This window comes from Anomalospiza imberbis, chromosome 7 (genome assembly GCF_031753505.1).
Source record: "Anomalospiza imberbis isolate Cuckoo-Finch-1a 21T00152 chromosome 7, ASM3175350v1, whole genome shotgun sequence".
NCBI classification, from domain to species: Eukaryota; Metazoa; Chordata; class Aves; order Passeriformes; family Viduidae; genus Anomalospiza; species Anomalospiza imberbis.
Genome location: NC_089687.1, coordinates 8,502,112 through 8,527,344, shown reverse-complemented (window position 1 = coordinate 8,527,344; position 25,233 = coordinate 8,502,112). Strand labels below are relative to the sequence as shown.

At 40.4% G+C, this 25,233-nt stretch overlaps 1 long non-coding RNA gene across 1 annotated transcript in view; it reads left to right on the top strand.

The window, feature by feature from the left end:
* The first annotated feature begins 3,699 nt into the window (after positions 1-3,699).
* LOC137477592 (uncharacterized) overlaps positions 3,700-25,233 on the top strand; it is a 105,709-nt gene continuing 84,175 nt past the window's right edge. Inside the window, exon 1 of the long non-coding RNA XR_011001074.1 lies at positions 3,700-3,824. This is a non-coding gene — a long non-coding RNA (uncharacterized lncRNA). The remainder of the gene's footprint in view (positions 3,825-25,233) is intronic.

The following is a 25,233-nucleotide window of genomic DNA, read 5'->3' as shown; positions in this document are numbered from 1 at the left end:
TGCTTGTTGGTCTGTGCAGTGAGCCAGCCTTTGATGTTTGCAGCTGTAAATACAAGGCAAACAAAATGAAAGATCTCTTTAATTCCAGTGTTGTACTATCAGCTTCAGGGCCTATTGCATGAGCTGCACATGATCCAGAGTTTGCTCTTCTCTCCGTTTGTTTAGAAGCAGGAACAACTGCAGGCCAGGCTCAGGCTCTGGGGTCCTTGCAGGCTGTGAGCAGTGGGGTTCTGGGAGCTGCTTGCTGCAGGGTAAGGGCTTTTCAGCTGTCCCCAGTTCCTCCCATGTGTGCAGGACAGCCACTAAATAACCAAGAGGGAAGATGGCCATGGATAAATATACTGTACCAGAAAACAGTGTCCCAAGAATTGCAGCAGCCTGCCTCAGCAAAGGCAATGTTAATGTAACTCTAATGCATTAGTTCAGGGCTTGGATTGCCCTTTTCTGGTTTAAATTGGAACACAAGTCACATGTGAAGATAGGAGCTATCCATTTGCAGTTTTGTTTCTAGTTTTACATGGTGCACATGATTTTTTTTTTGTGCTGTTTGCACACCAACACTCTTCAAATCCCCAGCTCACTACAACCATTGATGAGAGTCTGTGTGTGTATCCTCAGTTCTGACACACTGCATCCACTGTGATGGTTTACATTCCATCAGTCTGGAGAATCTGGTCCTATCTGCTTTGGAACAAATTGTGGGTGAATTGAAATAGCTGCTTCCAGCAGCACTTCCTGGAAAACTGCTTACAATGACAGCACAGCTAATAGCAGAGGGCTTAGCTGATTCCTGCCCCTGACATGGTATTTTATTTGCACTAAAAGCACAGATCCTGTGATAGCAGCCTAGCACTGGGTCAGCTGTGCTGATGTCAGTGTAAGCCCTAAGATTTATGGCTCACATTTACTGAGCAGAGGAGCTTTGATTGTTTAAGACATGGCCTTTCCCTAGCTGTTTGTTTTTCCAAGTGCAGAGTCAGGCCAGGCTCCTGTGGCTGAGGCAGGTGCCTGTGCCAGCAGGGCCATCTGTGAGAGCTGCACCCAGCCCTCCACCTGCATCCCACTTCTCTGTGTTTACACTTCCAGCCCCTCTGACACCTCAGTTCTGCTGGGTCCTCGTGGCAGGAAAGCTGCTCTCCTCTTCACCCCTCTTAGTGCCAGTTACTGCCAGATCCTCCATAAGGGAAGAGCCCCACAGCACTCAAGCTCCTCCTAAATATTTAGAGGACACATGTGTCAGTCCTTTGGGAAGTGCTGGATCTCTCTCTCACTGTTGAAACATGGATTGTCTGTCAGCACTTGATCATGGTGTCTCTCCAAGGGGGAGAGCACAGAGATGCTGGCCATGCTCTCTGCCTTGGGGCACCACTGCTTTGGTGAGGCTGTACACGGTGTGTATTGCAGGTCTGCTTGAAGAAATATCAGGCTAGAAACATTCATGCTTCTGTTTGGAAGAAAAAAAAAAAAAAACTGTGAAAGTTTTAAGAGAAAAGGAAGAAAGTCAGGAATTCTAGAAATTCTATCTGGCTTAAAAAATCTCCAATGTTGATGCTTTTGTTTAATGTGTGATCATTGAGACCTGCAAAGCAAGATGTGCATATTGTTTGTGAAAAGAAAAGACAAGCACTCTAATGGGCTTCAAAGGTTTCTAGATATGCTGTGGTGTCTCTGGTCAACATCATAGTTTTGCTGGTTTTGGGGTTATGTCTTTTTGAGAAGAAAAAGGAACAGAGGAAGCAATCTAGGCGACTGCAAAGTAAATAATTGTGTTCACCAGACCTATTTGATATGTGTGTCAGAAAGGCTCCAGGAAATCAAATTTTTGCTTCCTATCCAGTCCCCTTCTGGCTGGGAAGCCCTGACTGTGAAGTACAACTGTTGTCCTGCTGGGATAAAAATCAACCATATCTCTTCTTTCAGTGTCAGATGTAACCTCATACCAGGCAGCAGCTCTGAAGCTGGGCAATCAAAGTAGATTACTTTTCAAATCTGAAAACTCAATCTCCAAAATGTCAGCTTTCTTTTAAGCCTGCAGTGTTTTCCATCAGTTGCAATGCTGCCATTCCAATCCACATACATGCTTAGGACACATGGAAAGCAGAAGAGGGAAGGAAACAAGGAGCAAAGTAAAGCTGAGCACATCCCTTCTGTTTTCTCTCTGGCAGTGCAGAAGGGGCTGTGTTCACAAGGACACAAGTAGGTCCTTATGAACCTAATTCAATTCCCAAAGGAATTTGTGAAGGTAACTGTGTTATAGTAAACATTTCTTTTCTTTAGCTCTGGCTACACAACAAATGATAGCATGAAATCAAACATGACACCCTACCTGCAGGACTTGACTCTGACAGATGGAGCTGTGTTTAAATAGCACCATGTTGCCAGTTCCAATAAAGCAAAATCCACAAAAGTTAAAAGCTAATGGGAGAACTAAAAATGTTTGGTACTTGGAAGCAGACCAGAAAAGGTGGGAGCAAAGAGCAAGCAGGAGAAAAGTCTTGCATGGAGATCAAAAGAAAAAGCTGGTCAACAGAGTAGAAAATCAGGACTGATAAATGCATTTCTGAAATACTGGAACTTGATATTATCAAAGAAAGCTCAAATATTTCAAGAAAAGCATGGTCAAGGTGCAGATGTATTTAGATTGCTTTATAGGCAAAAATGGCACTTCCAAGATCCTTTTTAACTCTGAACAGAAGTTTTACTGAAAATAACATCTCTTTTTGGTGAAGTTTTAGATCACCTTCTGGTGTCCACCAACACAGTCCACCGAAGTCATAATATGAATTGCCAGTTATGTTCAGTGAGGATCTCAAAATCTGCAGCAAGTCTGATAACCCTGGGAGTAGCTTTGAGTCTCCTGTGTTAATGATGAATTTAAATAATTAAGAACTTCCACAAGTTTAGTCATAAGCCTGTTTTGGAAATGTGAATTTCGCAGGCTTCACAACTTCTGGCTTTAGTACAGTATTTACTGTCCTGCTTAAGGTATCAGTTTCCAGTTCTTGGCAATTAATATGAAAATTACAGCTTCTGTTAAGCTTTTGGGCTTGACTGAACCTTGGAAAAAAAAAAAAAACAAACAGAAGGTAAAGAGTAAACAATTGCAACTTTTAATTGAAATCTCATGGTTCTGAAGCTTCCAACTCAGGATTGCTAAATTCTTTGGGCTAGCAACCCTGGCACATTGCTCAGGATCGCTGAGTAAGTAGTGCTTGTTCAACAGGAATAGCCAAAGCTTCTCCTGTAGGTATAAAAACCTCAAAATACAAACTGTACAGACTACTAATTTCATACTTTTCTTCCCCAGATGCATGAAATTAAGTGATATCAATTCCAAGCACACAGAGAACAGAGCAAAGAACTGCTCTTCACCTGCTGTAAATGTTAAATTTAAAGTTCTCTTAAGCACACTGACAAATCTTCGTATCCTCATGTGTGGTTGGTATGAGGATTCACGTTGTTTATGACACGGTGCTGCTGAGTGCACAACCATGAGGCACAGATAATAGTCCGATAGATTAAATGCATGTGAGGAGTCTCTTGTGTCCAGCCCCAGGGACAGCTGGAGCCCCTGAAGGCAAATTGCCTTGGAAAATTGGTATCACCTGCATCACCTGGAGGGTGGGATGGAGCAGGTGGCCAAGGCTCATTACAGGAAGGGTGGTTTGAAGGGAGGGGTGCACGATAAAGGACTGGGTTTAGACCAAGAGTGTTTGGGGTATGAGTAGACTTACAGTGTTCTCCCAGAACTGTGGCTGGTTTTCTAATAATCCACATTAATAAGGAGTGTAAAGAATGCTGCTTGTTGAGCTGCCTGCTGTAAGGTAAGGGATGTGTCTTCTGTTGGATGTCACAGGCTGCTGCAGAGGTACCTTGTCTGTTTGTAAAACACCTGTCTTAGTGTTTATTTCTTTTTCTGGAGCTCAGATGTGGAAAAAAGTAGGTTGTGTGTTAGTGATTGAGCTGTAAGAGCATGCAGAGCCTATCTAAGGAGAGCCAAGCACCCTCAAGCAAGGACAAATGAGACACAAAGCTTAACTTGCTGAGACTAAAGGATTTAGCAGGGGTGATAGAACATCTGAGTACTGCATAGTGCATCAATAAGTTGTGAAGGAAACTACTTAACCAAGAGACCCAGGGGCTTCAAGGCCGTGCAGTGGGGGTCTGGATTCTGTAAAGAAGGTTATTTTTGGACCTCATCTGAACAAGTGGGTGTGGGGAGCTCCTTTGTGAATTGTTGTGCCTCTTGAATTGATGGTCTTGAGGCAGAGCCTCAGCATGGGTTCCCCTCTCTTTTCTGGTATCTGCTTGTCTCTGCCCTGTTGCCTTGAGCAGCAGTCCAAGTGCTAGTTTACACATCAAGGGACCAAGGTAGAGCAAGGAAATCAGTGGAGTAAGGGTGGCTGATTTTTATCAGATTGCCTATAAAATACCACTTAAACTCTTCTGCTGTCTTGTGTGTAGCAATAGCACTGAGATGTTTCATTGTATCCTGTCCAGTGTCTTCCTTGTGAGAATAGTTGTTGGTTTTGCCTTGCCTTCATTTGCATTTTTTTGGGTTATTGTTTTTGTAATTAAAAGTAATGGAGGAGCTGCTGTTTCTGCAGGTACAATGGTATTTTTTAGCAAAATTTGGTAACTTTAATAAAAAAGCCAGTTTTGTGTAGTGACATATCAGAGACAATGGAGAACAGCACAATTTTACTGTAGCCATTTAGCAGAAACCAGTGTAAAATGCACTGTATAATCTTCTAGTCACATCTTGTTAAAAGCTGGCACAGATCTACCATCTTGAAGGCCTCTCTTGTAGCAGTTCATGTATTACAGCTGCTTGTTATTAAACTTGATTTTTCTTTCAGAATTATTGCATTGATTCATTTGCTCATTTCACCTCAATAGCAAAACTAATAAAACTATTTTCTTGGACAAAATAAGAGATATTACACCTTTTAAATTACCTATGGCTTTTTGTTCTCCCACAGGAGTTCTTGCTTCTATTTGTGCAAACTATAATATAATTGAGGCCAGATTTCTGCTTTTTTTTTTTTTTCTGAACTGCTATTTCACCTTTGCTTTAGCTAAAGACTTTTCCTATAACTGGATCTTCCAAGATTTATTGTAATAGAAATTGCTAGTGCTGAAAGCTGCTATTACTGGTAGTTGTAAGCACAGGAGCTGTATTGTACCAAATACTAAGCTGCTAGTGAAGAAATAACAAGTAACTTGGATTTCTCTGACTTTCTGGAAACTTCAGCACTGACTTGAACGCTATTTCTTCCCCAATACTTCTGTCTAGGAATGCTGTTACCACATTCTGATCTTTATTGCATTTTTATCTCCTTTTGGTTCAAGTATTATTTTCTAGTTTCTTCTGCTGCTGTTTCAGTGTGCTTGGTTCAAGGCTGTGCATATACATATATAGTAATGTACTCAGGAGATACAGTCTCTATTAGTAGATTAAAGGCTGCTTTTAGGTAATGATACTTTCTTAGGGGATTCTCTATCAGCTCCTCTTACTGCTGTTTTGCCTGAGGGTCTGTTTTGCAGCTATCCTTTGGCTGCACTGAAGTGCCATAAATGTATTGTTAAATTGTGGGGCTCCATTTGCAGAATTGCATGTCTGTGCTGTGTTTTTTCCCTTTGGTCCTCCCTGCTGTTTGGCCTGTAGACATTTGCTGTGGCACAGAGGGATGACTCCTGGGAGATGTCTGTGCTGCTGGGCTGGTCTCTGACGTGGCAGGGAAGCTCTCCATTTAGGTGCCAGCCTTGGATTTAAAGGCTCAATCCTGCAGATTTGAGTATCTTTTTAAAGAAAAAAAGAAACCCAGCTATTTTAGTATCTCAAAATATAGTTCAAGTCTTTCAGTTTGGCAGGAAGCTTATTTAAAACCTGTCTGCTCAGTCCCAGCTGAGCATGTGATTGTGAACAACTGCACTGGAAGTTGCATTCTGGAGCTGCATGCTTTCTCTTTTTCTTCCCCTTTGAGATGTCGTGGGTCTAATTACAATCTCTGTGGGCAGGTTTGCTGGGCACAGATTGATGCTTGCTCTCCCTGGCAGGACAGTTGGGAAAGGACCTGCAGGGGGGTATTGATCTCCAGGACTTGCCTCTTGCTCAGCCACGCAGGATTTCAGCTTCCGATTACTGCACTTCATATTTTTATTCTTTGGGGACATATGGCAGGAAGGAAAGAAAACAGAGGATTTTGTGAACTAAACGGTCTTTACTCACTGACAAAGTGCTGGGGATATGGCTAAACTGAGTTATCTGTGCTCAGTTACCCAGCTCTGCTAGTGGGGATTCCTGCTGTTCCTTGTAGAAACCCCTCGAGCTTGTGCTGCTGCTGCTTCCTCTGAGCCTGCTGATATCTGCTGGCAAATTGTGTCTGTTGCTCAGTAAGCTAAGTGCTTTCTTCCAGGCTTTTTTGAACTTAAAACTTACTCTTTATTGAAAGTCAGCTCTAACTCCTTTTTTGCAGCCTACCTTTCTCTGTAGCCTCAGTGCAAGGAAGCAGAGCAGATGTGATTTCTTTCCATTTATTTCCCTTTATTCTAATTCACTCTCCTTAAAAGCAAGTTTGCTATGATAATGACCACCAGCAGTTTCTGGCCTGGAAGAAGTATTACACCGTGCAGCTGATTAATGAATATTTCACTTCATAATCAGCATGAGAAATTTTCCCATTTAAAGCTTTTAACATCAGTTTGATATTCTGATATTTCCTAAACAGTCAAGATTTGCATTTGTTAATATCAGTTATGGAATAAATTCAAATAGGAATATTTGGTATGACTTTTTCTGCCCTCAAGTGTGGAGGTTAAGTCAATACACTTGACAGCTTATTCAAACTTAATAAATCTGAAGCATAAGTAACTTCAGGAACACTTCTGGAGCAGTCTGCTCTGAGTAAGGGATATTAATGGAATCAAGGTAATATGGGAAAAATTTCTAATATGTAGAATAAATTTTTAAAACTGAGCTTCACGTGTTAATTTGGAATTGGCTAAGAGAGTCCATGTGTTTATGATGGCACCTACAGGTACTCTCTGGCAAGGAGAAGCTTGTAGACCACTAAAGCAATTACTTGGAACAAAAATCTCAGCTCAAACAGAGCAACACTAAGAGTGAAGGCTTTCTGTCAGGGAGGAATTTTCAGTCAAACCAGAGAAGTGTAGGTAAACCAGAGTTTTTATGGTCTTCTCATTTTTAATTAATGGTTCTTCAAATTGCTCAGGTTGTGTTAATGAATTAATTCTTTGCACTGTCAGTGAAATCAAACCTATAGGATAACTTAAGTCATGCTGAATGCCACCCTGGGGATCCCACCTGACACTGATTACCTTGTAGATGAAAAAATGCAAGAAATCTTGTAGAAGTAGTTTATTTTGAGACTTTTTCTTCTCTGGCTTTTCTTTTCCATTGCAGTGCAAGTTGAAATTTGCAGCTTTGTTTGCAGAACCTCATACTTGATGCTTACAATGTAAGTACAAGAATTGCCATTTATTAGGGAGATGCTTTTGGGTAATGAGCCCTTTCACCTTTTCTAACAAGAAGCTGATAATTTGTTAAGCTTTTACCAAATAAAGTTGGCTTTTGTGTCCCTTGGTTACTGTGAGAACCAATCTAAGCCCTGAGGTAACACATGCAATGGAGAAAATATAGCTTGTGTTTCCTGAGAAACCAGTTCATAAAGGTGTCTTGCCATTGGGGTTTTGGGAATTGCCATTTGTCAGTCTTTGCAGAATTCAGTTGGGAAGTTGTCCTTAAAAATGTTAAAAAGTTAGAAAACAAAATGTGCTCTTAAACATGGGTTGCAGAAAATTGGCATTTTAAATGAATGATGATACATTGCAGAGATTAGTGATGGCACAGGAGAATTCTGTGGAAATAATTAGCTGTCTAAATGGTCAGGAAGAAATTTACCTTTGTTCTGTCACCTCAGATGCGCAGGAGCAAAAAGTGAAATAATTTATGACAGGGCTATGTACCTCTTAACACTGTAATATATCAGACTCGTGATGATGTGGCACCAATCACCAAAAAGTTCTAGGGTTGTGTCATAAATTAGATTGTGCTGTGTCTGATTGGGCTCTTTGTGCTTTACTCACATCAAGAGGCATTTGTATTTTGTGTGAACTTAATCTTGCTGGTTTAATGGCACATGTAAAATATGCCTTGTATTTTTTTCTTTATTAATACTGTGTAGAAGAGGCTTTCTGAAAATGAGAGACAACTAATTATTTTGTTTCTTAGGTAGTTGGGGTGCCCCCCAGGATTTAATCTTTATTTAAATTAAATGTACATGTAAGAGATGTATTTTGAACTTAAGAGCTGCATCTGTACTACTTACAGGAATTATCTTAACAGTCTGTATAAATGCCTAAATAATCTCAGCAAGCCAGGGCTCAGCAGATTCCTACACAAAACCGTGATGAACAGCAAAACCAAATCTGTGTTTACACAGGGGCAAGGGGGAATAGCTTTAAACTGTAAGAGAAGAGGTTTAGATTAGATGTTAGAGAGAAATTCTCCCACTGAGAGCGGTGAGGCACTGGCACAGGTTGTACAGAGAAGCTGTGGGTGCTCCGTCCCTGGAAGTGCTCAAGGCCAGGTTGGATGGGGCTCTGAGCAACCTGGTCTAGTGAAAGGTCTCCCTTTCCATGGGACAGGGATTTGAACGTATTGGTCTTTAACATGCCTTCCAACTCAAACCATTCTATGATTCTGTGATCTTTTTCAATATTTCTTTTCTTTTGGAAATGAAATAAGCTTGGCAACCACCAAAACACCCCAAAATGTATGTCAGTGGAACTTCTTGGCAGATCATATTTAAAAGGAATGATTAAATACCAAAAAGGGTCTCTATAAAAGAAATCAATGACCTTGGAGTAGAGAGTAGTGAGAACAGGATCCAACTCAGCAGCCCAGAAGGCAAAGCCAAGTCTACTGAAGGAATGGTGAATATTTGCTGGTCTAAGTTGGGAGCTCTAACAGAAACACAGGGGACACCAGTGTGATGGTGACAAATGCAGCAAGAGCATGAGTTAGGAAATGTATTTCCAAAGGTTGGATGTTAGGAAAAAGTTTTTTACAGAAAGAGTGATGAAGTTGTGGAATTGTCTCTCCGGGGAGGTGGTGGAGCCACCATCCCTGGATGTGTTTACAAAAAGACTGGATGTGGCACTCGGTGCCATGGTTTAGTTGAGGTGTTAGGGCATGGGTTGGACTCAGTCTTGAAGGTCTCTTCCAACCCAGTGATTCTGTGAGGGTTTGGGATGCTCTGGTGCCAGGTGAGGCCTCTGCAGGAACACAATGCAGGATGTTATGGGAAAACAACATGGTGAGCCCTGACTCAGGGAAGAAATTATGATGTCTGGCTCCAGATCAGGAGGCTGAAGGATCTGCTTTATTAAAACTATATTATGTTACATTAATATACTATTTAAAGAGATACTATCCTCTTCTACATACTTACGTCTTGCTTACCTATCTAACTCACAAACTCGTGACTCTGCTGAGACACCAGAGCCACAGCTGGATCCCATTGGTCACTGATCCCAAACAACCTTCACCAGAATCCAGCCCAGCAATCACTGCAGGTAAACAATCTCCACACCACATTCCACATGGGGAAAACAAAGGAGCAGAGATAAAGATTGTTTTCTCTTCTTCTCTCTGTGCTTCTCCTGAGAGACAGAATTATGTCTCTCTGTCTAGACACTGTGAATGTCACAGGATGTGGCTCTGGGCATCCACTGCCAAGCCAGGTTTGCAGGTTGCAAGATTGTACCTGGACTAGGCTAGGTTTTTTTTCTTGTGCCTGACTGTACATTTGCACTTCTGCTTGTAGAATAAGATTAAAACATCATAAACAAGCATGAGTGCTTAAATTAAAGGGGTACTGTTGGTACTGAACAAAACTATAAACAGTCTGGGAATGTGTGTGGGCAGGTTTCAGGATGAGATTGGGAAAAATGCTTATTGAAATACACTCGAGTAGGAGTATGGAGAGAGAAAACTGGAGGTTATAAAGGAGTTATGTGGTGCTGGTTGTAATAACAAGAACAAAGTGAGGTAGCACATAGCTTATGCTTAATTTAGCTTGTTAATGGGCATGTCTGTGTGAAAAGAGGCTGAAGAATGTGTTGTTTCCAAAAGTCTGTAATGAGGAAACTGCTCAAAAAAGGCTGAGGAAAAAAATAGCATAATTGACATGTCTTATATGGTTGGGGCTGATGATTGCTTCAGGGATTGAACAGATATGACAGGTCTCAGTTCTGCACTCCTACTGCTAATCATTTGAGCTAATTTTACCAGCTGGAAGGTGCAACTATGCTTTTTTTTTTTTTTTTAATAGCAAATTCTCTAGCTAAATTCTTTGTAGAAAGCTTATTTTCTCATTAATGTTTCCTAATGAATGAACAGTCCTTTTTACTTTGGTAAAGAGGTTAAAGAAATTATTTCCAAAACTTCTAAAAGAGAGGAAAATTTGTGTTGAGTCTGGTTTGGGGATTTTTAAGGCAGGGGAAGGGGAGTATTCTTGGCTTTTTTTTTTCTTAAATAAGTAATATCTATGTCTATTAAGCAAAATCCTAGCTATTTTTCATTAATTACTGTGTTCTGAATAACTGCAGTTCAGACACTGATTTCAGTTTGCAAGTAGTAAACTTTTGACTGAAGCTTGCTATTTTTAGAGGATACATGTCACATCCTGTAGTGAAATGGAGCTTGATATTAGTTCAACACTAATATCAAACTGAAGGGAATTAGTTGAAGTGTCAGAAGCCACACACTTATACTGTACAGAAAAGGCAGTGGTGATTAGTCATGTTATGTCAGCTGCAGCAGTTGGACAGGAAAGAGGAATGATTTAAACACACACTGAAAGTTAAGATAGCATTGCTTTTCCCATTAAACTGTTTTCAGGACTGATGCATGAAAACATTTGCTTGTTCTTCAGCACTCAGAGTTGTTGTCCACCTACAATAGCTGAGACAAGTGATATGGTGTGTGGCATCGTATCTTTACCACAATGATGTGTACTTTGCATTTCTAAGCAATTTTCCAGCCAAAGATTTAGAGATGAGTTCCTTTGACAACATCAGATCAGTATCACAGGCAGGATTCTGACCAAGACTGAAGAAAAGCAGTGGTTTGGGCCTTTTTGAGGCAACAGAAATGAGCTGAGAACTTCAGATCCAGTTTTAGTTTTGTGGCTGTAGCTTTGCCTCCAGAAGGGCCCATGTCTAGGCTACAAGTATTGTTTTGGCTGAAAGAAATCCGCATTTGGATTTATAGGAACAGAGTAGTAACCACGGCATTATTGGTCTGCAAGATCAGCAAAGAAGAATTGTGTGGTTAGAGCTGGGCAGAGCTCATTGCCTTCAGTTGTCAAAAAGCTTCATCCCTCCACTTACCAACCTTGCTCCTCAGGAGTCAAAACTAAGAGAATGTTGGACTAGTTCACATCTATTTCATCCATGGGGCTGCTAAGTAAGGTAAAAAAAATTAGTGGGGAAAAATAGTCAAATGATTTTGAGGGCTACAAGTAGATACGAGCTAAAATTGGAAAAAACTGCTTTTTAACAGGTTTTTGGAAAATAATAAGACTGATATCTTCTGGTCTCTCCACCTCTTCCTGTATGACAAGCCTTTGTGTCTTAGAGCATCCCAGATCTGGTTTTGGTGTACATTGGGAAAAGACCTCTGGCTGCCTTTGCCACCTTTGCCAAAGACCTCTTGGTGCTCCAGCCACTACTGGGGAAGGAAGAGGGGGGAATGAAAAGTAGGGACTCAAAAATAGAGCAGATCAGTTTAATGTGATATAAAGCTGCATACCAACTAATGGTAGCTAAAAAGTGGCCTGGAAATTATGGTCAGGAGCAGCTGGACTTTGTGAATCCCTCTGTTTTTTTATTGCCCACCTATTGAGTTAATGGAAGGATTTGAATTGCAACCTGTCCCATGTCCACTATCTGAGCTGGCTCTTTTCTTCTAGCCCACCTCGTTGGGACTCTCAAACCTAGCACATTTGGATGTCTTGGTGTGCATCCTAGCTGAGTCAAACAGGTAGTTTCCCTGACTCCAGCACCACTGGGCTGGGTTTTACACTTAATTCAATAAATACTAAATTTGGTCAAATTCTGCTTTGATAAAATCAGTGGCAGATGTCGTTTGGCTGTGATCTTGTCTGCAGTCAGGCCACTTTATGCTCTTCTGGCATCATAAAGGAGGAATGAATGACATGGTGACTCATTTTAAAACCCCTCTGTGCTGCCAGGGTGATATTGTGGGTTTAGAGTAAATGAAATTTCAGGCTAATTTGCTTTAATGTAAACGAGCACCAGGGCCATGAGGTTGTTTGGAGGGAGTCAATGATGAGTTGTGTGAGAATGAGTTCCCAACAGGTTTTAGTTGCCCTGTGGCTGAAGGGGACCCTCTGCAAGGGTGTGGGAAGATAACAGAGCAGAGTGCAGGTGAGGGGGAGCCAGGGATGAGCCCTCTGGAAGGCTCCAAACCAGCAGGGAAGTGTCTGAAATCTGATGGGAATAATATCCATGACATTGGGATGAAATGGGGAAAGTGACATCCCTTGGGACAGATTGAGAGGTAGAAACAAATTTACCCTGTTTTCTAGGTAATACATGAATGGTTTGCTGAAGTGTGGCTGATGGCACTTTGGACTGATGTGATCTGAAGTTCTCTGCAGGCTTGTTAAGCGACTTTCCCTCCTCTTCCTGAAATAATAGCAGCAGAGTCCCTCAGAAGTTTCTTATTACAGAGGATTTATTCAAGATTTTGCATTTCCATCTGCAGTCTGAACGTCTTCAGTGGTTCACTGCCTCGTGTGGTATGTGAGGTACTTCAGAAGTAAGGTACTAAATCAAATAAACCATTTTATAGCTGTATTGCAGAGTTAAATGGGAGCGGCTTGCTGAGACATAACACATTTTGTAAAAATAGCCAGAAACTTATTTCCTTTCAGTGGTTACAATTAAGGTTTTCTTTAAGAAGAAAGGTGGAAGAAAGGGTGCTCAATTACACAGAGGGCTGCAGAAATGCCATTAAATGACTCATTTAATCCTTTTAAGTACAATCCTTTTCCAATTTTCCCTGTTTCGGATATTTCCCATCTTACATGACACATCCAAGCATAAAAGGGAAAGGTTGGTTAGAGCTTCTTTTGTGCTCCCTGTCAGTCTGTTCTTGAGAAATACTTGAACATAGAAGTGAATCCCCCATGTACATCTGTATTTGCTTAATCCACACAGATGTGAATGTCTATGGTAATTTATTTAATATCTGGTTGTTATTCAATTTATAGTTGCATTAATTCTAGTTTGTGGTGCACATTTTTGTCGTGGGGTTGCACTGTTGATTCTCTGTGCATTCTCTTGCATTTAGGATTTGGTTAACTATGAAATCCTCCAGCATAGCTCCCTGAAAAGTAATACTAGAGGGTGTCTAACATTCCATTCTACCAGAAGATGATTTTAGACCTCAGTGTCCATGAAGAGGTAGTGGCTGAGAGATTAAGTTTTAACCATGAAGGAAAAATGTTTTCCAAGCTGCAAAATAACCTGGGAGGTGTAACTGCTGTCCAAAAGGAAGGAATAAATTCATTTTACTCATAAGCTGCTGACCACACCATCAGCCATGTCTGAAAATTGTGTCTATCTAGGAATGGGATTTATGGCCAAGACTGGTTTGCCACTTTTACTAAACAGTGTCTGCTGTAGTTGCGGATTTCTTTTTAAAACGAGGAGTACATAAACATCATAACATGAATTGTTTGCAGAAAGAAAATTGGTTGCTATTTTCCTACAAAATAGTCATCTGTTTTGTTTATTATTCCTGTCGCTATCTATATTTAGCATTATAAAGTCTGCCTTTTGCACTACAGTAAATACTGAAGCCCTTATCTCATTTTTATGTAATTTGCATGTTGCTATGCAGTTTGTATCTGTTTAGTGAAACCATCTTAGTAGGTGTGCAGAGGCTCTTGTTCATCTGATTATGTTTAAATCCTCTTTACTGACAGTTTTTAAATTTCAAAGAAAAAATAAGTCAGGTCTTAGCACAGTTAAGGTAAATTGGAATTTAATAACAAAATTTTAAAATGTGTTTATTTTGTGCTTCAATGTGTGTGCCCCAGTGCTAAATTTTAGCATGTACTTGCATGGCTTTCTGGAGGGAGGAATGATTTATGTGCTGCATGAATTGAAGCTTAGTGAAAAATTATATTCTGTGGAAGTATCCTGTAAAAGCAAGAGCAGCATTTATGAGCACTACTTACAACATTGTCGCTGGGGCTGTGTCTGGGTACCCTTTGGTGTCTTATTAAAAATACAGCCAATGTAACAGACTCATTCTGGTACTTAATGGTGGGCATCACAATGCACACACTCCATCAGTCCAGGTACTTCTAGTGGCGTTACAAAGAAAAGGTTAAACTGGTGGCATGGGGAAATAGGCTCTTTTTTCATCTTTTTGTGCTTTGCTTACCAAGGAGAGTTGCAGGAATTGTACAGTTGTCCATCTCCTCAAAGGAGCAGCTTTTACTGGCACACCTTTGGCCCCAGGTGCCCTCATGTTTTGCACTGTTAGCTGGTGTAATTCTTCTTCATCCCTCTTCATTGTAATTTGACTTCTGGGAAATTTGTTTAGTATTGATTTAACTTCATTTCTGCTAAAAGAAGAAACCTGAGAGCTCTGTATAGCTTCTGTAATAATGGAATATCCTCAATATCTGATTAATACAGCTGGGAAATATATTTTTGTTCTGCAGCCAAAGCAATAAATGGGGGGGGATCAAGTCAGATTGCAGTGAGAGAGAAACTTTTCAGGGTCTCTGATATATTGAACTTGGACTGATCAAAACAACTGCACAGAAAGCATTCTCTTTTATTTAACTTCCTTTTTCCAATAAAATTCTTAAAGGAAAAATAGCAGGTAGTCTACATGAAATCCTAGTTTAACCTTTTGGTATTTTTCAAGCAAGGTGATCTTTTCTTAAGTACCAAAACATATTGAATATTAGGCTTTTTTTCAGTGCTTTTCAGGAAGATGGGCTTGGAGATGTTCTCAGGAGGCTTCAGCTGCAATCCTGACAGGTGGTGTGGACCCATTGGCCACACTGCTCTGTATCACAGGGACACCAGATAGAGACACCTGGATTCAAATGAAAGTTGTGGCTATCCCTGCCTGAGGGATGGGAATTAGGTGGCTGTGCTGCTCCCTGGCAGTGTAGGGATCATGGTAATCCCCCTGTTTCTGGGAGAGGTCCTGTAGGAAGGGACTGACTTGTGCGCAGGAGCTCTGGTTCCTGGAGATGCAGGACTGAGCTCAGAGCTTGCCATCACCACCTCAGGCCGGGTACCCTCCTGCAAAACTATTCCCTGGTCGGGCTAGATGGCAGGCTGCACTGTTATGTTCTCTCATGGTGTTTTCTTCCTTGAGGAATTGGGGCCAGAGGGCCCATGGGTCACAGTAGAGGAAATCCTGAGTCACAGCCACGTGGGACAGATGTGACTGCACATAATGTGATGGAGGAGTAATGCCAGAACACACAACTCTCAGAGCATAAACAAGCTGCTTTTACTGTTTTCTTTTTGTTTTTAAATCTGGTTTGTGTCATACTGTCATGATGCTTACCAATCCCTTTGTGTTTTGCAGTAGATCAATGGGTTTGTTGTTGGGTCAAGACAAAAGGCTTGACAGCCCAGGAAACAAATTGCTTGTATTTCCTCCCCTGTTCAAGCTTTGTCACAGAAGCTGTTAGCTGTGGAAGAAACTTTTTTATGTCTTTGTCACCGAGCTGTGTCAATGTCAAAATATCTGGAACAGATAAATTGGTATTTTATCTCTGCATAGCTCAGCAGCAGCTTTGCTGCATTCAGGTTGTTTTCCTGGTAACAATTTGGTATATTACTGGGAGGACACTGCCATCTCATCTTATAACAGCCCCTCTCTTTGACAAAAACCAGGCACCTGAGGAAGAGCTCCTTCAAGAAGGAGGGCTGCCTGTTTGGGAGCAGCTGTAATAATTGCAGCAATAATACTAATAAGCTCTTACTTCCATGTCATGGCAGCCAGATGTGTTTTTACTGAAGCAGAATTCTTAATTTCTGTAGAAGGAAACATATTTTCCATGTCTCCTTTACATGGAAGGCACAAGTGGAAGGCGATTACATCAGAAATCATCCATTTTGTCATGATACTGACTTTTATTTTCCATTGGGCCCTTTTAAGGTTTGTATTTTACAGTCTGTGTCAAAGACCAATTCTGGTCAAGACTTAGTGCACACAGATGAGCTATAAACAGAGTTATGGAAAAGGGCACTCGAGGCCTCTGTAAACATACATCACGCTGTGCTTCTGGAAAGCCTGGACCCCAAGAGTTTCTCAGTCTCCAGTTTCATTACTGTACCTTCTGCTCTCCTTTCAAGTAACTCTTTAAATCTCTGCTTTGGGGCCTTGTGGTGCTGCACAGTGTGTGAACACCACTACCCTTGTCTTCTTCCCAAGCCATGGCTGTGCTGAGTGGTTGCAGGGCACCAAGGCTGAGCATTTTTCCACCATACAGTTCTTCACACACCAGTTCTATGACCAGTTGCTCTGAGCATACCTTACTAGCTAATACTGACAAATGACAAAGCCATTTTGATTGGTTTTGTGATTTATCTCTGGGAAGCAGGATCAGGAAAACATTAGTTGCTTTCTCTTGATCCTTTCACTTGATGTCACAATCTTTGACAGTAATGTTTTCTTAAATCATTGTATGGTAGAAGAAACTAATGCTTAGTTTTGCTTTAACTGTGAAATCATAACAAGTATTTTCAAATCAGTAAAGGTAGTGCCAGCTGAGGGAATCTGTTTATCAGGATACTCTTGTTACTTCTCTCTCTCTCTTCAGTATTTGAGAAACGCCCACTGTTTAAATTGCAAGTTTGTGACAGCTCTTGCTGAATGACACAGCTGACTGAGCAGGGTCAAGGCTGATGGCTGGGCAAGGAGGGCTCAGGTTTCTTGTGGCCACTTCTGTCTCCACTCTGTCTCAGAGACTGACCTTGTGCTGCAGTGTCTTGGTCAAAATGCTGAAAATTTTGTGTGCAAGGAAGCCCAGGGCTTGGAGAGAAGGGGGATAGATGGAATAACATGGTCATGATTAAAAATCTGCTAATAAAGGTCACTTGAGGGAGGAGAGATGGCTGCTCCCTCAGTCTGGCTCACCAGGTACTGTTTGTAATTTGATGATGCTTCTCAGGATGAGGCCCCAGCGAGGCTTAAATTTGAGCTCAGTCTCTGTGCTGTGAAGTTTAAGCTCCTGTTTTCCCTTGGAAGTGGGGTTGGTGGATTTCACCCAGGTACTTCTTTTTTCAACACCCCAAGATGGGGGGAAAAAATGTGGTAATGCTAGATTACTTATTAGGATTAATGATATATATTACCATTATGCATGATCACTGATCTTTCCTGTGTTTTGTGCTCTTTCATGTGAAAAATGCCCCTCTCATTCCCTAGAATGTCTAGTTGGGATATCTTTGACATTTAGACTTCTGTGGAGGACTATTTTTACTCATATGGAATATAAATCACTCTGCTATTTTTCCAAAACTGCACAAGTATTAAAAAAAGAGATTGAAATCCTGTTTTAAAATGAGGGCTGTAGTTTTTTTATGGTTCTCAGTGCTGCATTTCCACATGTGATTTTTATTTTTTTTTTTTTTTTTTTTTCTTATCCTGGTACATCACATTTACTACCCCTTGCTCATCCTTTCTGTTTTATGAACCATGAAAACTCTGAGGATCACAGTGAGGGTTTGGTAGCTGTCAAGCAATGCTCTGTGGTATTTCACGTGGTGAGGGGCATCAGTATCATGCTTGGAAGATCAGCCTGATAAAGGGGACACAGAGCAGCGAGGTTGCACAGATGTTTTGGGACCTCAATTCTTGAATTTTGTCAACCAGGAGTTTGATTATATTCTGAAATCACTGAAGCAAAGAGTAAATATAAAGCTCTGTGACCAGAAATCCCTGCAGCAGATACATGCTGTGTGCTAAATCTTACAATTAAACCACAGTGGTGCAAAATCTGCCCCCAAAGCATGGTCTGCAGAGTCTGATGCTCACTTCTGTAATGGCCCAGCACCTCAGGCAGGAAGGTGGGATTGCTGCTCTGTGTCTGGAGCAGGAGAGCATCCCCTTCTCCTTCCACAGCTGCAGACACACTTTGCTGGCTCTGGATAACCTCTGTTGCTGTGCTTAATGTTGAGCATGGCACACACTGAATTTCTATTACTCAAGTGTGTCTGTTTTTCGTATATTTGAAATTGTTGCTCATTTAACCATGACTAATAGATAGCTTGAGCAGAGATCTCTGAAGAGAGGCTATTCGAGTTGAGAGCACACAAAAAGCCTCATCTAATCAACCTACAACGTATACACATCATCTACATTTGCAGTTGCATCTCCCCACACAGTCACTGCTTGTTTGACAAAAAAAAAATGTATTTTGGTTAAATTTTGGATTAAACAGATTGAAAAAAGGAATGCTTTACTCAATCTGATCCAAACAAGAAGAGCCATACTGATTGAGGGCTGTATATCAAATGCATGCTGCAACAGAGAAGGATAAACAATAATTTTCTTTTGACTTTTTATCCCAAAACTGTTTGAGAGGTGAAGTATTAAAAAAAAAAAAAAAAGGTTGCTGTGATATATTAATGCTGTGAGATACCTAACTCTTGAAATTAACTTTGCCAAGTCAAGATAATGCTGAGATTAAATGCTGCTAATGCTTTCTGCTCTATCTGTCCAGTTTGCTGGTTGGCATTTCTGCTTTCCTGGACAAGAATATGGCAAATCAAATTTACACTGAAATTTGTAAGACTTAGAAGCATCTTTATAGTGGGGCAAACAATTGACAACTTCCTACAGCTAATGTTTAGTTTATTTATTGGCTTTTCTCCTTCAAAAGCCATCAAACATTGTGTAGCCAGCCACAGGTGGTCCTGATTATATTTTTATTAAATAATTGTTAAAATGGAGCTTGAGAGTAAATTTCACTTTTTGAATAATTGGGCAAATTAGTTCTGGGGTGCTTGGATGTGTTCCTGTACCTAGTGGGGTCATGAAGGCTTCATCAGCTGTCTTCATCTGAGTGGAGGGGCAGAGCTTGCTTTAAAAGGATGTGTTCTTTTCTACCTAAGGGACAAGCAGGTGTCCATTTCATCTTCTTGTGTGTTCCTGCGCTCACTGGTTGTTGCTCTTTTGGGGTTTACCCTCTCTGGGACAGGTTGAAGCTGCTCTGCAGAATAGGATTGGTTTTACCCATCATGGCTGTGCAACTGCTGAAATGCTGCCTGGAGGCAGCACTTGTTCATTTCTGCAACACTGGAAACAGCCTAAAAAGCCAATTTCATGTGGAGCCTTTCACTCCTTGAAAGTAATTTCTGTAATTTTGGGGTTTTTTAATTGTTGTCTGGATAAAATATATTAAACTGTTCATTTGTGTCCCTTCAATTCAGGATAGGCTCATAAATGGTGCTGATGTTTCATGGTAGTGAGAAACAATAAAATTTCAAAGCACATATTTCTGTGCTGTCTTCCCCTGTGATTCATCTTTAGGATGGATGCAGAGGAAGAAAATTTGTTAGAGAAAAAGAGAATCCTACATAATTTTTTGCAGTCCTATGTACTTTTTATTTGTTAAGACCAGATAAGAATAATCAGCATGGTTCTTGTGTTCCACTTTCATTCCCTTAAGGAGATTTCACACTGAAGTTTCTCCAGTGCTTCACAATCTACTTGTTTCTTTGGATTAAAGATACCTGGCCTTCTAAATATTATATACAGTTCTTGCATGTACATTTTTAATCTGCTTTCTGCCCTTGACAGTCAATGACACAGTACCAGTGCAATGTGTGGTTACAGTCATTGCTTTTGCTGTCTTAACAGCAAATGCTTCTCATTTTAAATGTCACCCTGAAAGGCTATGACTTGTTGTCAGGTGATTTAACACTGTGTTGTCCCTCTCTGTGACCAAGTCCCTCCATGAAAGTGCCACCAACTTCTCATTTGAGGTGTGAGAAAGAGCCTGGTTCACCCTTATCAGGTGAACAGCCTTAGTGGTGTGATTTAGGGAACCATTTTAAGAGAAAAACAGTGTCAAAATGTGTTTTAGGTCTGCTAAGGTGTTTGTGTGAGTAAGAACAAACCCAGGGCAACACAGCTGCAGACTGGGGAAATATTCTCCAGACCTTTTGGGAAGGTGTCAGCAGTGAAAGTCAAGGTTCTTCTGGGAGCCCAATGATGGTTGTATTGGTCTGGGCTCTGTAAAACCCAAGTCTTGCTAGGTTCATCTTGCTAAGTGGCTATTCTGTGCACTTTTGTGGAATAGGTGTCCTTCCTCTATATAACACATTGATTTGTGGACAGTAAAGGAGGCAGTATTGTGCATTTCCAACATTTTTCTATGAAAATTTTTATCCAACTTGAGTTTTGGTACTGTATCAACTTTTCTCGACTTCTAGTGCTAATGTGAAATAAAATAATTGCAAATCATTTGCATTGCTAACAAACAGGAAAACCAATAATAAAAAGTAAAGTTTATTGGCATGGGACTTTAGAATTTTTGGTAATTTTGAATTGTTTGTGATTGTTTGTGATTGTAATGAATTCTTGGAACAACAAGCACTTCTAATGATCTGAAGTGTTTTTGAAAAGGAAGGGACTCTGAGACACCAGCCACTATATGTAATTTAGTGACAAGAATAGAGTTGGCAAATTATCAGTTTACTTGGCTTAAAATAAAACCTTACATTATAGCATGATGTACTTGTATTCACTATGGCTTCTAATCAATACTCTCTACCCTCTTCTGAGTTTAAATTGCCTTAAAATTCAAGATGCTAAGAATGTCCTGAACTCTGCAGGAAATTGGCATGTTAGTATTTTTGTTGCTGTGAGGAAAAAGGTGTTTTTTGTTTTTTTTTGTTGTTCTTGGATTTTTTTGTTGGTTTTTTTGAGGGAAAGGTTAAAGGACCCCACTGAGAAACCCTGGTTTTTCCCTCCCATCCCAGGAACTGCCCCCAAACCACCAGGAAATGGTTTTTAAACTTTGACTGGACAGTAGTCAGCAAGTTTGGAGCACTGATGTTGCAGTACTCGGTGTCCCCAGCAGAAGCCAAGGGACAGACCTGGCCTGTCCCCCAGGAGAAGCGGATGGCTGAGAGGCACCGGGGGGCTGAGGTTCCAAGGGACTGCTCTGTCTGGAAGAGACAATCCAGAATCTGGGGATAATTAGGAGTGCTGTGTCTGTGAGGTTAACAGATTGAGATGGAAGACGGGGCCCATCTTTTGGGGAGGAAAGAGCAGTTTGGCAGCTGTCACTGCACATTAGATGATTCTGCCTGTGTGTGGAACGTGAAACAGGGAGGATTTCAGGAAGAACTAATGCACTTACTCATGGAAAATTGTATTATTTCCAAACCAGACAGATCAGAGATAAGAAAGTGGGCCATTGTTAAAAAATAAACTCCTGTGTCTGTGCCTAATCTGCTACTTGCTACTAATTAATCTGGACTCAAATATCTGAGATTAAATCTGTGTCTTTCCTGCCACTAAAATTAGTGCTGGAACCTGGCTGATAGGTTTGCCCTGGGTACATTTGCGCCCTTTTAAATCTAAGCTATGTAATAACTGTGTAATTAATTTGTAAATACTAAATAACCCCTTTTTCTAATTTCTATTTTAGTTATTAAAGTATTTCATTTCAAGAAAGTGCTGTTTGTGATGTTTGCCATAAGTTTGTTCATATAAATGCATAGTTGTTTATTTTTCTTTTTGACTACTTGGTGCTGCTTTTGATGACTATTTTATGCTTTTCAAGAGAAAAAGAAAAAATAGGTGTTGAGCTGTGGTGGGAATCATGAAATCAGAACCATGTAATGCCTTTAGTCTGCTGTCAATTAGTCACTGATACAAACCCGTGATGAATCCCATGGCACCATTTCCGTGCTGAGTCTAATAAAATTCACTTTGTGCAAGTCTGTGGATGCCCCTGCTGGTCTGAGGGAATAACAAAAGATGTCAAACTAAAACAGTGAGAAAGTGGGAAAAGAAGTAAGCTGTAAATGAAACTAAAAAGCCTTGAGAAAAATGTATTTTCAGCTGAATGTAACTGACTTTAGAAGCAGGAGTTATTTAATGAGCCTGGAGTTTAGTACAGACTTGTCATGGTAGACTGTTTGCAGTTCATATATCACACTGAGAGGTGTTGCCTCTTGTTGAGGAGAGACAGGAAACAGCTTGACAAGGCTGGGAAATGCTGCTGAGCATTGCACATGAAAAATATCTTTTAACTTAAGGTGGATCCTCAAGCAAGGCAAGCCTGAGTGTTTTGAAGAAGCTCTTGGGAGATCACAGGGGAAGTGGAGAGTGTGTGTTTTCCAGGAGAGCTGCCTTAGGGCCGTGGTGCAGAGCAATGGGGAGCCTCAAGTGTTCCATGGGGTTGAGAAGTCCTGGCTGAGAGCTTTGCTGCTTCCAGGCTTTGGGTGGCACAGCCACAGATGCAGGAGTTCTGAGCAAGGAGATAAACAAGGCCAGGGGGATAAGAGCACTCAGGTCTGGTGACATTAAAAATCCATGCTATTTTTTTTCCCCAAGATAATCTATGTGGCTGTCCTCATTCCTGAGTTAGTAATCAACACAAACAAATAGTTTGAAAAATGGGATTTCTGTTGGGAGTCCTTTCCTTTCACTTGTAACCACATAGAAGGTGTTCTGGGATGTCGTTTACTGCTCTGCTCCAAATGTTTTAGGCTCAAGGAGCACACACATTCTTCACATTCCTCTCCTGATTACATTCTGTTTTTAGGGAGGTAGCTATTTTAGGTATTCCCCTATACACAGAGATCTTATTGAAAATTACAAAGACGAAAAACTTGGATCCCTCTAAAGAATTTAAATTTAGAGTCAATTTTATTGGGCTGGGTTAAGTGTGGAAAGGTGGCACAGGGTGAAAGGAAAGCATTTTGTTTTTGTGACAATAAACAATTGGGTGTGTGATTCCATCCTGATTTACATGACATGAAAGTTTAGAGCTATAGAGCTATCTATTTTTTTCCCTGAAAAAAGGGTCCAATAGTCATCAAGAATCAAATTTACACAGCCATACCTTTGACTCTGGCAGGAGCTGGCTGACAGACAATATCATAACCCCAGCTATTTTGTCATTTGAGAAAAGGCTAAGGGGATATTGAAAGCCATGAATAGAATAGGCCACAAATCACTTCAGAAATGAAGCACTGACTCTGTTTTGAGGAAAATATGTTGAATGCTGGCAACCTGTATTCTCTCTCATTTGGCCAGAAATCCTCAGTGTTTACTGAGGGTGAAATTCATCTGTGTGCTGCAAACTATGTGCTCCAAAGAAAGCTTCAGCAAGTTTTTAATGTTGGATATTTCATATGCTGGCTTTCCTGCATAGGGATGAATTTATCCTTGAAATGAAATGAAGACTGAGAGCACATAAGGCAAAATAATGATAGGAAGAAATAAAACTGGTCTATCAGAAGAAATGGCACAGAAATCTAATTTGGGACAGTAAAATGGGCATGGATATTATTTTCCATTGTATGCTGTTTCACACAGAATACTGTTACAACAGGAAATCAATGGAAAATAAAAAATTACATACAAGACAAACAGCTGAAAACCAAGAGGCTCTACTTTCCCATTCAAATTGTGAGGAAAATGCAGCAGAGGGATAACATATGGGTTTCATATCTTCAGATAGCTGTAGCTTTGTGGATGCACTATCTCCAATTAAATTCTTGTGCTTCCTTTGGTGGTGTGTGCCTGTCCTCATTCTATGGTGAATGCACACAGATGTTCTTCAGGGAATAAGAAATTATAGACAGAAATAGCATTAAAAAATATTTATGAAGAGATTTATGTTTCATGGCATCAGACCTTTTCCATATCTGTTTCAACCTGATTCTCACACCATCACTGTACTTCATTGTGTCACCAGTGTTTGTCCTCTTTGTGTTGCCCCACAGATAATGGGCCTGCCCTTAAACCAATTTGTGCCCCTGTGTCTGTTAAACTCCTCAGCTACAAATTAACCATTGCTGTGAAATACCTGTGGAAATACAAATCTGCTTAGACTGAGATGTTCTTTTATTTTAAACAGAAATTACCAAAGTACTTCAATTTTTTAGAAAAAAAAATATGGTGAGTTTTTTGCAAATTAGAAACTGGGCTTGGGATGGTTGTTCCCATGAAGGGATAATAAGATTCAAATGTCAATGGAGCCTTGCTGCTAAACCCCAAAATTCATTGCAGATAAAAAGAGAGTATTTAATATAATTTTGCAGAAAAAGAAGTAGCAACTTTCAGGGAATTGAACCACATAAGGGAAAAACTAAAATTTGATCAATACCTAATATTTCCTTTTGGCTCAAAGTATTCTTATGAAGTCTCTCCATAGCTTTCCTTTCCATCTATTTACTTGTATTTCTCTTGAATTTACAGTTTTAAAAAAACCTTTTTTTTTTCCCCCCACCTTCTTTCTTTTTCCCCAGCTGCCAGTTTGAATCCCCAGTGGCCCATTACCTGTGCTACCGTAGCTCTCTTTAGCTGCTGGCTTTGTTTGAGCAACTTTTGTTGTTACCTTTGAAATACTGGAAAATAGGGGAATTCAGCTAAGTGTCTCAGTCTGAGTTACTGTGACTCCAGAGAAGATCATTCAGCCATCTGGAGATGAGGAACTACTGGAATCTGAATCTGTTCATGAACGGTTTCTCTTTTCCAGCTTTTCTATTTAAATCAAAGGAAGTTTTGATTTTAAAGAAAACACAACAAAGGTACAAACTTCATCCTGATTTATTGAGCCAATTGCCTTTACTAAGCAATAATTGAATTTTTAAGGCTTTGATTATAATGATCAAGCTGTGCTTTTTGAGGTAATTATTCAGTAGAAACCTTTCTGACCTTTCAAGATGCATGAAATTCTCCAAGCTGTAAACAATGAGGATTATATAGAAAGTATAAAATGGAGATTTGTCATGGACAGTGACCTGTACAAGTATTCTCTTGGCTTATTTTGTCTCAGGAGTGCTTGGACTTCTTCAGAAAGCATTCATTATTTAGAAATTTGACTGAATATTGGAAAGATATATTGCAAGGTGCTGTTGTCAAATCTGTTTCTGGCCTAGAATTTTTCA